Source organism: Dermacentor variabilis, chromosome 1 (genome assembly GCF_050947875.1).
Source record: "Dermacentor variabilis isolate Ectoservices chromosome 1, ASM5094787v1, whole genome shotgun sequence".
Lineage (NCBI taxonomy): Eukaryota > Metazoa > Arthropoda > Arachnida > Ixodida > Ixodidae > Dermacentor > Dermacentor variabilis.
Window position 1 is genome coordinate 285,788,064 of NC_134568.1, and position 13,752 is coordinate 285,801,815.

The 13,752-nt window shown below is 45.0% G+C and overlaps 1 protein-coding gene across 13 annotated transcripts in view; it reads right to left on the reverse strand.

Annotated features, from left to right (window-relative positions):
* The window catches only part of LOC142566473 (uncharacterized), a 75,105-nt gene that overhangs the window by 13,280 nt on the left and 48,073 nt on the right, over positions 1-13,752 (reverse strand). For 4 of the 13 annotated variants that reach the window (XR_012825074.1, XM_075677409.1, XM_075677404.1 and 1 more), the window contains one exon: positions 4,768-4,839. The exons of 4 other annotated variants lie outside the window; for them this stretch is intronic. The gene's annotated coding sequence lies outside the window, so the exon portion shown is untranslated. Of the gene's footprint in view, positions 1-4,767; positions 4,840-10,105; positions 10,269-13,752 lie in introns of those variants that run through there. 5 more of the 13 variants (XM_075677410.1, XM_075677414.1, XM_075677407.1 and 2 more) reach the window with 3 other exon arrangements.

The window sequence follows — 13,752 nt, forward strand, 5'->3', positions numbered from 1 at the left end:
GCTAAGCCTTTTCCTTGCACAGCGTATGCGCTTACAAAACTGTGGTCCCAAGCACATATTTCTTATCTGAGGCGCCACCATCCCAACTAAAACTACAAACTTATTTATTGCTGCTCAGACGTGGCTCAAACTTTGCTGGCGCCTTCCTGAATAGTTGAGGAAACCATTCAGAAAGTTTGGCAGAAAGTTGCAATTTTCTGCACGTGTCCCCCTTAGCTCCATACTGCATGAATGTTTATTTTCTTGTGAAAAAAAACTATACAGGCATTTGTTTATGCCAGATATGGCTAAACAAACACCACTTTTCCTAAATAAACACTTGGTTGCTATTTTACGAGCTAAAATTGTTACGCATAAATATAACACACCATGCAGTTACATATATTTTGTGACTATGTAAAAAGACATCTAAATTGAGAAAACTTTCAACAAATACCAGAACGATTAAAAAAACTTGAGACAATGCTTTAAGAAATGGAGCGCATTTCTCACAGCTCCATCATGTACAAGTTTCACTAAAATTTGATGATGTCATACTTGATTGACTAATTGAGCTTCAATATCAAGATCAGATTATTTATTCACCTTGGCTTTCAGTTAATTTTTCCTTTGCATAGTCTTTAGAAGATTGACGCAAGCCAAAAGAAGACCTTCCCCTTTTTCCGAGCTCTTTGTTACTGCTTCTATTAGCAGTGCCTCTTGGAATGTGGCAGGCCCCACGCCATCTTCACCATAAACACTACTGGCATTCGTTTTCAAACTTATTCTGTACCAATAAGAGTATAGCCTATACAAACATATTTTGACACCAAATTTGTTCTTTTGCAAGGAAGCAAATCTCTACTCTCTTCCATAAAACAACCCATAAATGCATGCTGAATCATATATGATGCAATTAATGCTTGCCTTATAGAACCATGCAAATGTATTTCTTGATCAAGACGTCACAGCAAGCTAATAAACAGTAAGTGAACACGGTGATATTTTCTGTGCACTGATTTCAAGCATATAAATTGTGAAAATAACCAATTTACGAACTGTTTCTATGTTGTGCAATGAGCCACTGGCTTACATTTCTTAAAGGAAAAATAACTCAAAATTATTTCCAGTGCCAAAGTCGCTATGCATTTTATTGCTAGAGAGGACACAGACTCTAGGTGAATATGTGCAATTTTCTTTCTTTCCAATGCTGTTATGCCAGAACAAGTTACTCTGTGTATATCATATGATTAGCGTTGTTCGTTTTTGGGTTTTATATATCTTTTTTATCAGGGGGGGGGGGAGGAATTGGGTGCCATTTTTCAAACTGATAGTTGGGGAGAAATGGTTTTTTTTTTTTGTGAAACCATTTCAAAATACGGGTTTTTTCGGGCTAAATCTACAGATGTACTAAGTAATACACTCAGCTTATTTTATCAGAAAGTATCACAGGCTTCTAAACTCTAATGTGTTTAAATTGGTGTTTGTTTCAAGCTGGTAATCAGGGGGGAAGGGGGACATCAGGGTTTTCTAGCAAATACTCTCTGAAATTTGCCATTTGTTTGGAAAAGAATCAGTAATGATGACAGTACTAAAGGGAATCGATAACTTCTAAGAAATGGAACATTTTATTCGCGAAAAGCTGGTCATCGATTTTTTACACACCCTTGTTTACATACATTATCATCTGCATGCGCAACATGTCGGTTTCCATTACAGACCTGTCCAGTCGTTGAACGTATCTCAACTGGGAGGAAATTCTCTCGACATCGCAGCTTTTATTAACTAGGCACAACAATGTCAGTGCAGCATTTGCCAGCCTGGGGTAGCGAGCGGTAGAGTCATGCCAAGCTTCCAGCAAGTACTGGTTGAACTCGTCGTGAAGTGACTCTACATCATCAGTTACAGACATGAACAGAGGTCGGCAGTTATCGAATGGCTGCCCCAACAGACGCTTCTGAAATGGATCCAGGATGGCTCCCAACTTCCCCAAAATCAGCTGGTTTTCGTCTTTGTCCAAGACGTTCCGTTCAACAGTGCAGGGCCATTTTATGGCAAGTTTCGTGCAGAACTTTTCACAACACATTTTCACTAATGTGGTGCTGCTCTTGGGTAACATAGACAAAACAACTCTGGCCTGATCACTTTTACCGATCATCGTTGAAAGCTCGCCAAGTCTGCCATAGCTTGATGTTTACCAGGCGGTCACAGCTGGGCATCAGAAGCTTCCCGCTTTCAAGCGTTTTCTGGGTGTATAAAAGGGGGCCGAGTGTGTCTCTCATCAGGATTGCCTTCGCATAAACAAATTAATTTTCAGAATGTATCACTAGAATAGCTTCAGCTTTGCTGCTATAATGTGAGCTTTCATCAAGTTCCATTAACAAGCTTCACATTTCTATGACAACCAGAAGCGCTTTGTAGAAGCTTTGCTATTTATTCGGGACAACAGAAGGTGGCTTCTTAACATCAGGTCTAAAGAGGCCTTAGAAGCAAAAATTTCGCTGTGCTTTTGGTAGAGCTTGTTAGCGTGCTTAAATAACGCTCTCCAAACTTGATCACTACAGATCGAATTGTGACATGCATGGTAAAGAAATGGCATCGTCAATACTCACATGAATGAGGTGTGCTAAATCTTTCACATGCAAGATTTGGATCCCTTCAGCTTGACAGATTTCTCATACCATTTTTCACGTGTGCTCCACTGAGTCTGTGGCTACAGCCACAACATCTTTCCACGACTTGCCTACAGTCAGGAGAGCCTTGCTGACTATGCTGGCCACCATGTAGCTGTTCGAAGCATTTACTCTGTCGACGTCAACTAAAGCAACCTGCTTCTTCAGAGTTTTTTATCTATAGTAGCACAGGAGAGTGTTGATGGTAAGCACTCCAGTGATGTCTGGGGACTCGTTGACAATGACACTCACTTTCACATCTTGCACATCATCGCGGATTTTCACCATGTCCTTGTCAAAAGCTTCGTCCAGGTATTTCAGCCAAAGTCTGTCCTGTTGGCATGGTCTTCACAGCCTTGCAGTATTTGCGTATGAAGTCCCCCAGAGGTCCATCCACCTGGTGCATGCTGATTCCACTGTACGCTAGGGCAAAAATGAAATAATGGATTACGCCGTTTACTTCAGTTTCCTTCACACGTGGTCTACAGGATGTATCAAAGAGCATCTGCTGAGATGTTCCCACCTTCTCAGCTTCCTGAGTCGACATCTTGAACTTCTTATGATGAGATGACACTAGATGCCTGCGAATTCGGTCGTAGGACTTCTTCGCTGGATTGGTGACCATCTCGATACTGCAATATTTGCACACTAATGCGCAGCTGCCTTCAATGTTTTTCATTGCGATCTGGGGATCTTCATGCTCTTTACACCAGTCATTCAGTGTCTTTCATTTTCCTCCCATCTCCATGCTGAATTTTTCAGTGCCACATACTAAAGCCTTATGTTCGCAATGGTGGCTTTATGCTCAACAATTGCCCCTGGTAATGGGAAGTGAAGATGGCGATCATGCATCTTATAGGTTAGAGTTCGCAGTCTAAATCAGATGCACGATTCACTTCATCGCCAGTTCCTTCTCTCCAAGTGGCTGGTGAGTTCTTTGTTAGCAGTGCTTCGAATTTGTCGAGAAGACCTGTAGGAAAACCTAAGACACCAATCTCCTATCGCTTGCTGGTCACATTCTCTCGCTTGTCTTTCTCTCTCTCTCTCTCTCTCTCTCTCTCTCTCCCCCCCCCCCCCCATTAATCTGTGGCTATTTTTTTGAAGTCCTTCGAATCAGTACACTGCCACCATTCCCGGAATCTTGCTGTTCCTGTCAAAACATAATTTTGAGTGCAGTGGCTTCTTTCCCTTCTTTTGTGGGCAGTCGAAAGGGGATATCACAAGCTGTGTGAAGCACAGGGGATGCAAAACGCTACATGGCTCTCAACAAGGCCGGCCAACAAGCACGTCTAACTCACCGTGACGGAGGCTGGCTGAAGAAAAGTGATAATAGGCGTTGGGGCCCTCGCTGGTAAAAAACCCATGCACAAAACATCTTCGTTGCTCAATTCCTCTTCCACGGACTCCTCACCCATTCTTTTCGCATGAAAGCCATGAAAGCAGGTGCACATACCCGAGACTAATCTGCAGTAGGTGAAGCGCTGTTTTCTTTGCTTTTTTTTTCGTACTAAATTTTTATGTGCTCGCAGCCTTGTCAGCCTAAAACGTGTTTGCCCCTTTCCTTTGCAAGCCTTTCTTTTTTTGGGTGTGTGCACGTACGAACTCACGGCAACCTGTCAAGAAAGCGGGGATAAAAAGTGCAGTGCTAGAAAGCGTATCTACAATATCACTCTCCAAGCAGCAGGGTGAGAATGTGCCTGTTTATATCGCGCAGGGTGCCCAGAGAGAATGGCAGAGTGTCAGCGCACGACTGTGCAGATCGCTACTGGGAAGGTCCATTCAGGGAGAAATCTGGTTTAACCCAAGAACAAACAACCCTACATATGATACGCCATCTGGTAAGGGGTTATTACACCCCTTCCTTACGCATTACACAATTAATTGAACTCCACCTTTTTTCTCTTTATCTCAACTAGAGTATCAGTATCTATATTGCTCTCTTAACACTGCATCTACATATAATTTAACATTCCATCGTTTGTTGCGTGTTTCCTATTTCCTTCTCAAGTTTAAGTACCTTACATTAGTACTAGTATAATGTGTACTTCGCTTTTCAATGACAATGATAAGCTACTATTCAAGGCCTAAAAAGCTTGGTGTATCCATTCCAACTCACTTTTATTCATCTGGAGATTCCTTCCGAATGAGTCAGGCCCCCTGCGACTACTTGGCCTAGACAAACGTGCCCCTGCAATGCGTCAAGAGGCTGACTACAAACCACAAGCTCTTGTTCTCTCGCCAAGCTATTAAACATTACCTTAAGCTTTATGTATATTAATGCACAAACCTATACTTTGTATTTACTGGTGAAGTCTTCAAACATTTGTTACAAGTAATCCGCAAACAACAGGTTGCTGAGAGATTCCCTGTTGATCCTTACCACCAACACTCTCCAATCCTGGATTTTGAATACTTCTTGCATTTTGAATCTTTTTGCAAACACGTGAAGCCCCATGCAAGCTTATAAATTGCTTAAAAATGCTTATACATGAGGGCAAGTAATGCACAAAATAATATGGTGCACTGTGTAATACATTGAAAGCAGCTTTACACAAAATTGCTGTTGTAGGCTTTCTAATCCTTTGGATATGTCTGAAGTCGTCATTGTCTGCCATGGCACACTGCTCAGGTTTTTAAAATATATACGACAATGGTTCCAAAAGGAAAGCGTACCTCAATACATACAAGCTCACACTGCTATATACATAGCCTAGGGGATAACTACAGTTGGTAAACAATACACCTTGACATACACTACTTGTGTCAGTCACATTTAATCACCTCGAAGTCATTAGTATGTGCTTAAAGGGTCCCTTCACCAGGCCACATAGCAAATTTTGGTCATACACTGTAAGCTGTTACATGCTTCCTAAGGACTGTTCTACTACAAGAAATTTTTAAATTAGTTCATTAATAGCAGAGACAGAAATATTTGAAATGCCGCGAAATAATGATTTCAGGAGGTGAGCATCACCGCCAACATAGACACTCTCTCCACTTTGCCCGTCTAGACTCAGAAAGCGAAATTCCTTCCCTGCGTTTTCCCATAGTGGAGTCGAAGGATTGCGTGATGAATATTTCACGAGCCTACCTTTTTTTTTTCTCGCTCTCTTGCGTTTTTGCTGAGCGGTGCACTTCTGGTGATGGTCTCGCATGCGAGCTGTTGCATTTGTCTTGTTTTATGCAGTGAGCAATTTTGCGCGCACAAGAACACCTGATTAGCAGTATAAGTCGGTGACAGAGTCACGAGCACTGAGGCAGACGCAAGGGCATGAAAGAGCATGATTGCAGCACTAGAATACAGTAGAAAATGAAATAATTTTGTTTGTTCTCTGCGCACAAGCATGGGAACATGGAGATGAAACGGAAGTACATCTCTCTTGCTACGGTAGGAAGTAAAACAAAAACATGCAGCCATTTGGCTTGTATGTTTTATATATTATTTCTTTAAACTTTAATTGGTCTGTTGAAGCAACAGATTAAACAAATAACTTCGAAGTCACGTGACACTGTGACATCACAGCACTGCCATATACATAGGCACACTAGTACGAATACATAGACTCTCTGGCTGAGAGCGCGGCGCCTGCAAAGAGAAAGGCAAGCAGCATTTGGTCTTAAATTTAAGCTCTTTCCGCAGCATGTAGGGACGTAATACTTGGCAGACACGATTGTTAGAACACACTGTATGCATTGTGCTTGTCAGCTCAAAACGGCCGGACCTGGTGAGGGGCCCTTTAAGGATTGTGTATACATGTGCCCTTTAGTTAATGCGTGCAACTTAGAATGCTCATATAGAGTAAGTGGTAAATGTCAATAGAGGCAGGAAGCCCTCCCACACAAATTGTCACTGCATATTGCACAACTTGTTCCCAGAGGATGCTCCACATCAGCACATAAAGGACCCTTCAGATACTGGGCCAGCATTTTGCAGCAGTGCCCTTTTCAATGCTAATGCTTTTCAGTGCTTCTCGCATTCGTGAGTGGCCACGTTCAAGGCCCCGCCCAAGGCAGAGCGTCACTTGATCACTCACGAACGCAAAAATCAACAAAAGCATTAACAGTAGGAAAAGGCACTGCAACAAAATAGCGGTCATGGTGAACATGCTCTGAAATGTATCCTACTACTCTTTTTCCTGCCACGTAGTCATGCATTTCCTGACATTCATGAACTTAGCTGGGCTTACTCAAATTGTCAAGTGTATGTATTCAATGTCAAGCACATGAAGATTTAGAGAGCAACGCCACCAAACAGCCTTATGTTGCAAAAAATCTTTGCAAATTTGGGTTTCAGCAGTTCCTCTGCATTATAAACAGCCCAAATTATGTGCTTTAGCAGTGAGTACCTCTTCCCTATTTTTTTAGTGTATTGAACTTGTCTATAGTGAATTTAGATTTGTTTCAGTTTGAAAGCTATGGTGCATGGAGCACAGTGTCGCCTTTCGGTTTCCTGCCAAGTGGCTCCGCTTGCCAATGTTTGCCCCACAGAGTCTCATACATTAATTACTGGAGGGAACTCTGGCGCTGCAGTCATTGTACCACCATGGGAATGATGGGAAGTACATGGATTTGTCCGATCTTCGTGCTTGTGGATTCAGATGTTCCTGTTGCTTTGTATATTATGCTATATAAGTTATATTATCGTAAGTTTCAGTGCAATCTGTACTCTTCAAAGTGCAGAAGACTCCGCGAACATGCACAATTGCTATTAATTGCAACGGTTGAGCTTGTCCCGGTGGCCAAATCGAAATGCGCCAAGCGTCTCAAGGCACTGGCATGCCCGCGATAAATTCATAAGGGCGTTTCATTCGCTTGTCGATATATGCGTCCGGGGCTTAATGGTTTCAATATCAGGCTTCTGTGCTACAGTTCCTGTGTTCGAATCCTGCCATCAACAGTTTTAATTATGTTTATTTAATTATTTATTACGCAGTACATTGTTGAAAATGACGAGTTTACAAAGTCATAAAGCCGTTTGAAGCCAAAAGGACAAAGTTTAGGCAAATCCATGTACTTCCCATAATTCCCATGCTGGTACAGCTGTTCTCATTGCAGCTCCCATAGACACTACCGCCAGAGCTCCCTCTAGTAATTATTGTATGAAACTCTATGGTTTGCCCGACCAGGGCGGCTCGTTGCCGCCTGGTAGAAGCGGCAAGAGCGGTTTTGCTTGTGCACTTCTTTACAGTGCACAGGAGCTTCAAGCACGGATACCTAAAACACTGTAAAGCAAAGCAGTTTCTACTTTCTGTCACATTTTCGGGATATCTTATTGGGAGGTGTAAGACGAGGTGGAATTGAATATTGCTTGGCTTTGATGTGCAGTGCATGTGGCTACTTTTCCATGCCACGTGCTGAATCCTGCCAGTCATACGGGTGTCACACCACATGCTTTCAATCGCGATCGAATTTCTCAGTTGCGATAGGCAACCTTTCGCAAGCTGCAGGAGGGAGCAAATCACGAGACATTCATTTGAGGGATCGCCAGTCGTTTGTGCACAGGCGCGAGTAAGAGCGGGTGCGAGAGAAAATCTGGGGGCTTTTGCTCCTTGAATATATGACTCTACCTAGGTACTACGGAGGATGTTTCTTAGCGCGTGTTGTATGTGTTGTATGCACTTGTCCCCAGACATATCGGCATTGCGGAGTGCGGTCGAGTTTGTTTACGCTCTGCCGCTGGCTGCCCACGGGTGAGGCAGGGGGTGTGGACGCCCCATTTGGTGATCGCTGTGTCTGAAGAGGCAAGGTTCTCACTGGTAAGTGTTGTAAACGTCACGGGTCGATTTTTTTTTGTCGCGACAATAGACTGGATTTTTCACAAGCACTGCTCCAGGAGGGCACATGTAACTGGCAAACGGAGGCCTCAGGCGAGCACCTGAGGTTATAGGCGGCGCAGGATCTCCAGGGCACCCAAGGGGTAACGGGGGAATCAAAGCTGGAAGCAGGGCGGCCCGTGGGTTGGGACCACAGAGGTCGAAGCGTGCCAGGGGGTGTTCGCATAAAAAACTGGCTGACAGCCGATCTTATATACACCTGGCACGTGCAGGCCTCGGCGAGCCCTAACCCACGGACCAGTCCGTGTGCTACCTTTGGTGTCCCCATTGCCGCTTTGGTGTACTGGAGGCGCCGCCAATAATGCGAAATAATGACACGTTGTTACAATTAGTAATAATAATAAAAAAAAACGCTTGAACAAATATAATTACGTCCAGCCGCCAACTTGTGACACTAAGTTCAGCGCTAGCGCGCCCCACGACTTCTGGAACACCAGTCAGAACCTTGCGTCTGAAGGTACGTCGGACAGAGTTTCTCGTGCCTGCGGCGCTGGTGCTGGGTCAGTCAGCGTCACCAGCGGCCTTTCAGCCACTTGCGTTCAACCGCGGTTGCTAAGGCGCTCTGCCTTCCAGACTTTCAATATATGCTGCCCGAGCTCTACTACAGTCGCTACTGCTCCTACAGAAACATCTGTGATGTTATTTATAAGGTACATCGCCGTAAGGAGCGAGAAAGCTATGATCCGCTCAGTGGCGTAGCTAGGTCGTCTGGCACCGGGGGCCCATAGATACTCTGTCACCCCCCCCCCCCCCCCACCGGGTGTAGTCAAGGAAGGCGAGGATATCAACAAATTCCGGGTGTCTTCAGACATATATGACACCCCCGCCCCACCTCCTTCGCTGGCCCCTTGCACCCGTGGCCCACGGACCCCCCGTTGCTATGCCGCTAGATCCGCTACGACTGGTTAGCCTGCTGCTCATACTTTATCGCGTCGGCAGCCAGCGTCCGAGCGATGCCGGCACGCCTAGGGACAAACGCCTACAACACGCAGTACCTAGGCAGAGTCATATATTCAAGGAGAAAAAGCCCCCAGATTTTCTCTCGCGCGCCCGCTCTTACTCGCGCTTGCGCACAAACGACTGGCGATCCCTCAAATGAACGTCTCGTGAGCAAATCGCGGTCGAGAATGTCGATCCGGATGGGGCTCGATCGCCACCGACATTATACCCATGCACTTCAATGCGAGCCGTGAATCGCCGCCTCGTAAACAGGGGAAAAGTTGCCATCGAAAACATGAAAGCTCGTCTTCTGCAACAGACTACATTAAGATTTTGTTTGTATGCTCTGAACTACTTATGCTCTAAGTGAACACGCAAAATGCTTTCGTCTGCGCAGTGTTCCGTGCGTTCGTAACTGAGAGCGGTATATTGCGACGACTGTGGCCTCAAAACAGAAAGGAAATCGCTCTTTCTAACGTTTAATGCTACATGCATTCTTTATAATAAACATTGGTAATACGACGCCAGCAAACACTACAATATCCAGAGTAAACGTCATAAATGTGATACGATAAATAAAAGAAAGAAGCAAGTAAAGAATATGTTTTTCGCCATCTTGCATCAATCTGCTCGTTACCCGACCTGATGCCGAAGTTCTTTAACAATGAGACAAAGTTTTACCTGAGCGCTCACAAAAGGTCAGCAAACTTGAAATCGGCGTGTTTGTTCGCAGCAGATCAAATCCGACGGACCAAATCCATAGAATTAACTAGCGACCAGCGCGCGCGCTCCGGGTACAATGTACTAGATCTCCGGGCCGACATCGGCAGGGTTGCCAGGTTTGGCGATTTCTCGTTAAATTGGCTATTTATACAGGCTATTGGCGACCGAAAATCGTGCCTGGCCACTTGGGGCATTGCTCATGGAAAGCTCTATTCTGGAGATTCTGGACCATTCTAGATATGCCGCCATTTTCTTCGAGGCGTGACGCAGCTATAAAATGGCGCGGATGACCTGGTTTTGCCGTCGTAACGTGACGCAAACTTGACGTTTTGCCTAAGAAACTGATATGAAGGCACTGAACCTAGCGTTCCGATAAAGCAAAAGTTTTCCTCCTCAGTAAAAATAAAGCAGCTAGCTCAAAGCGTACGATTATTCCGTCGTCTGCTTTATTAGCTAAGATGCATGTACCCGGGAAAAGGAATGAGTCGTCGTGTGTTGAAGCCAAAGCCAACACACTTGTTTTTCTACCTTGAGACAACATACACGACCTACCAGTGGTGATGAGCGCACGTTCTGGGCCGCGTTATCGCTATCTCGCGAAACGCAAGTGACAGCCCGACTCGGCTGGCTCAAAGTGTGTACCTTTGTCTGAGAGTGTACCACATATGCGCGAAATTGCAGATGCATTGCACTGGCTTCTGTAAGCTACCACTCACTTTCTTTTTTGAAGCGCTGAGTCGCAATATAACTGCCAAAGTCCCAAGGACCAGAAAAATGTATTAGTCGATAAAATTTGCAGCTCCACGTCACGTTTCGTCATCACGGTGAAAACGCAAAACTGCATTTTGCAAAACTTCCATTTGCCGACACAAATTTCAATACACGTGAGCTCTGGACAGCCAATCAGACAGTCAACATGGCGAATAATGGCGGCCCGTGCAGCCGCCATGCGTGTCGAGAATAGAGCCTATGGTCGCGAAGGCGAGGCTGAAAATCGGTTCCAGACCAATGAGCAGCGACATCAATTATGGTCGTGCGACTGGTGCGCCTGAAGCGGAGGTTAAAGAAAAACTGCTGGAGTGGAAGGAGCATAGAGTAATTTTTGTAGGAAACTCGATGGGAAGGAGCGCCCGTCAAGTGGAGCCGCCGCGTCGCCATCTTGCGGGGTGGCAAAAGCACGCCAGCCGCCGCAGCTTATGTATTCGGGTCGTCGCTCCTTGCCGAGCGCGGTGCTGTCCGAATTCCAAAAGGTGCTAGCGCGCTCGGGTGTTTTTAGGAAAGCTGACGTACAAGCAGTTGACATGTTCGCATCATCCTTCTCATCTAAATAAGGTTGCAGACTAGCATCGCCATATTTCAAGCTAACAGGAAACGGCTGCCCCCAAAGTTCCGAGTCCCCCTATGCAATGAGGATGCTAAGGCACCGGCAACGCCTGATGATAATGAGGATAATAATGAATACTTGTTTCTTGCGTGTGCTATTTCTCATGCTACATTTCCATTTTTCAATTGCTTTTTCGTCTGACAGCTTTCACGACTGACCAATTTCTACACTGCATTAAAGGGTGAATAAACATTAATTATTGCGTGAGTTTTTTTCTTATCGGCATATTCATGCCGATAATATAGGAAAATGCCCCAATATACGGATATATGCGATCCGGAGACATCCAATGTGGTTCGCCTCATAGCCCGCAATGTTGCATTAGAACTTGAAAATCCGTTAAGCAATTAAAAACCGCTGAAAAAGTGAACAAAGTCCGGGAACTGCGCTGCGAAGCTCTTGGCAGACCGCTTGTTGCCCCCCCCCCCCCCGCAAGAGGCCATAAGCTGTAGGCAGAACCCATAGGCCGGTATAGGCGACTTCTACTCCAGCAGTTTTTCTTTAACCTCCTTGACTGCAGCGCAACTACATCTCGCGGGGCAAAACACTAGTTGATTAAAACTATATATCCAATACGTCATCAATGGAAACATTTGAAAAAGTACATAGTGTAATTATAAGTAAAAAATGTAAGCCACAGTTCCATCCACGATATGAGTACGAAACTGCCCAGGCTTGCTTAAGTTTGCTCGTGGCGATGCGTGCTGAGATATGCCGAGATTCTATTACCGTATTTTGCATGTCGTCAAAACTCTTATGCTTAGCCATAAAAGGCAATGGCAATATATATGGTATAACCTTATAAGATTTGACCAGCAACTTTATTTTGTAACTGCATTTTCACTATTAAGTTTTTGTATGTATTCAGTAATATTAAAAGGCTACAGGTTGCACGCGTGCTGTTAGTGAAGATTAAATTGTGCTTCTTGTGAGTTATTTCAATGTAAATTTGAATTTATCTTCACACCAATATAACAGATGTGTGTTCGTACTACTGACACATGCATATGGTACTTAGTTCAATATCGGGGTGAACCCATTCCTATGAGTTCATGGAAAACTCTCAAAGCTCACCAGGGTAATGCGTGCCGTTCTAGAGCGAGGTTATACATACAAATGGGTGTATCCAGGTTACTTTGTGACGCGATGTTGCGGCAAATATTCTCACAATTCATTTGCACTGTTATGTGCTTTGTATATGCGATGTGGTGTTAGCGAACGCAATAGACGACTTGGCGCAACTAGTCTCGAACGGCAAACTGGTTTTTCTTTTCCACCAAGTACCGGTCCCGCGAAATGTGCATGGCGCTGCCGTGCCTCCACAAGCCGCCACTGTAAGGCGTATGGGCTTCTATGGCACCTTCGCAAACATGTGTACATATCGTATAGGTAAGGTGTGTTCAAATTCTGGCCAGCATCGGAGACAGTCTACGTAGACAGCTTCGAGGCCACATAATGGAACACGTTCCGAACCGTCTGGAAGGTGTACGGAAGACGCTTCTGCGACATGACGCTACCTTGCGGCGACAAGAAAATGTTGAAGAAAAGCACACATTTCTGTACTTTAAGTCATTGCGCCTGCGAACCTATGAAAAACACGATGTGGCTTTTATTAAGCGCGTAGGATAGCGCTTGTACATTTTCTTGTGCGCATACAATCTTCCTGTCAGCTTTCCAAGCGTCCTGGGGAGGTATGCTGTAGGAGTCCACCTACACTTTTAAACGAAATTACACCCTTTGTGTCTTACCTTGCCACACAACAATAATCGTCATCTGTCTTGTCCGCATTTCCTTTAACGCTGCGAGCCCGGTACTTCTAAGTCACGAACGGCATGCGCGTTATCATGACAGAGCATTCTGGACAGGAAAGAAGCGAGCGCAGCGTTTTCAGGAAAGGAAACGCAAGTAAGACAGATGACGATTATTGTTTTGTGGCAAGATAGGACCCAAAGAGTGTACATTTACTAGGTGGACTCGTAGAATACCTCCACTGCTCAGCCGCCATCTTGTTTGGACAGGAAAGTAGCCTGCATCGTTTTCATGGAGGAAAGAAAATACTAGGAGAGAGCGTCAGGTGGCAGTTTTGAAGCCTAGTCACAAAAAGTTGTTCCCAGGTTTTGCTAAGTTGTCTCGTCGGCGGGCTTGACGCTGGAAGTTTTCGAGCTGTCGTAAGCCGGGATCGCTTTCACGGCGACGTCGAGCGTTCAGGCGCCGACTCTCG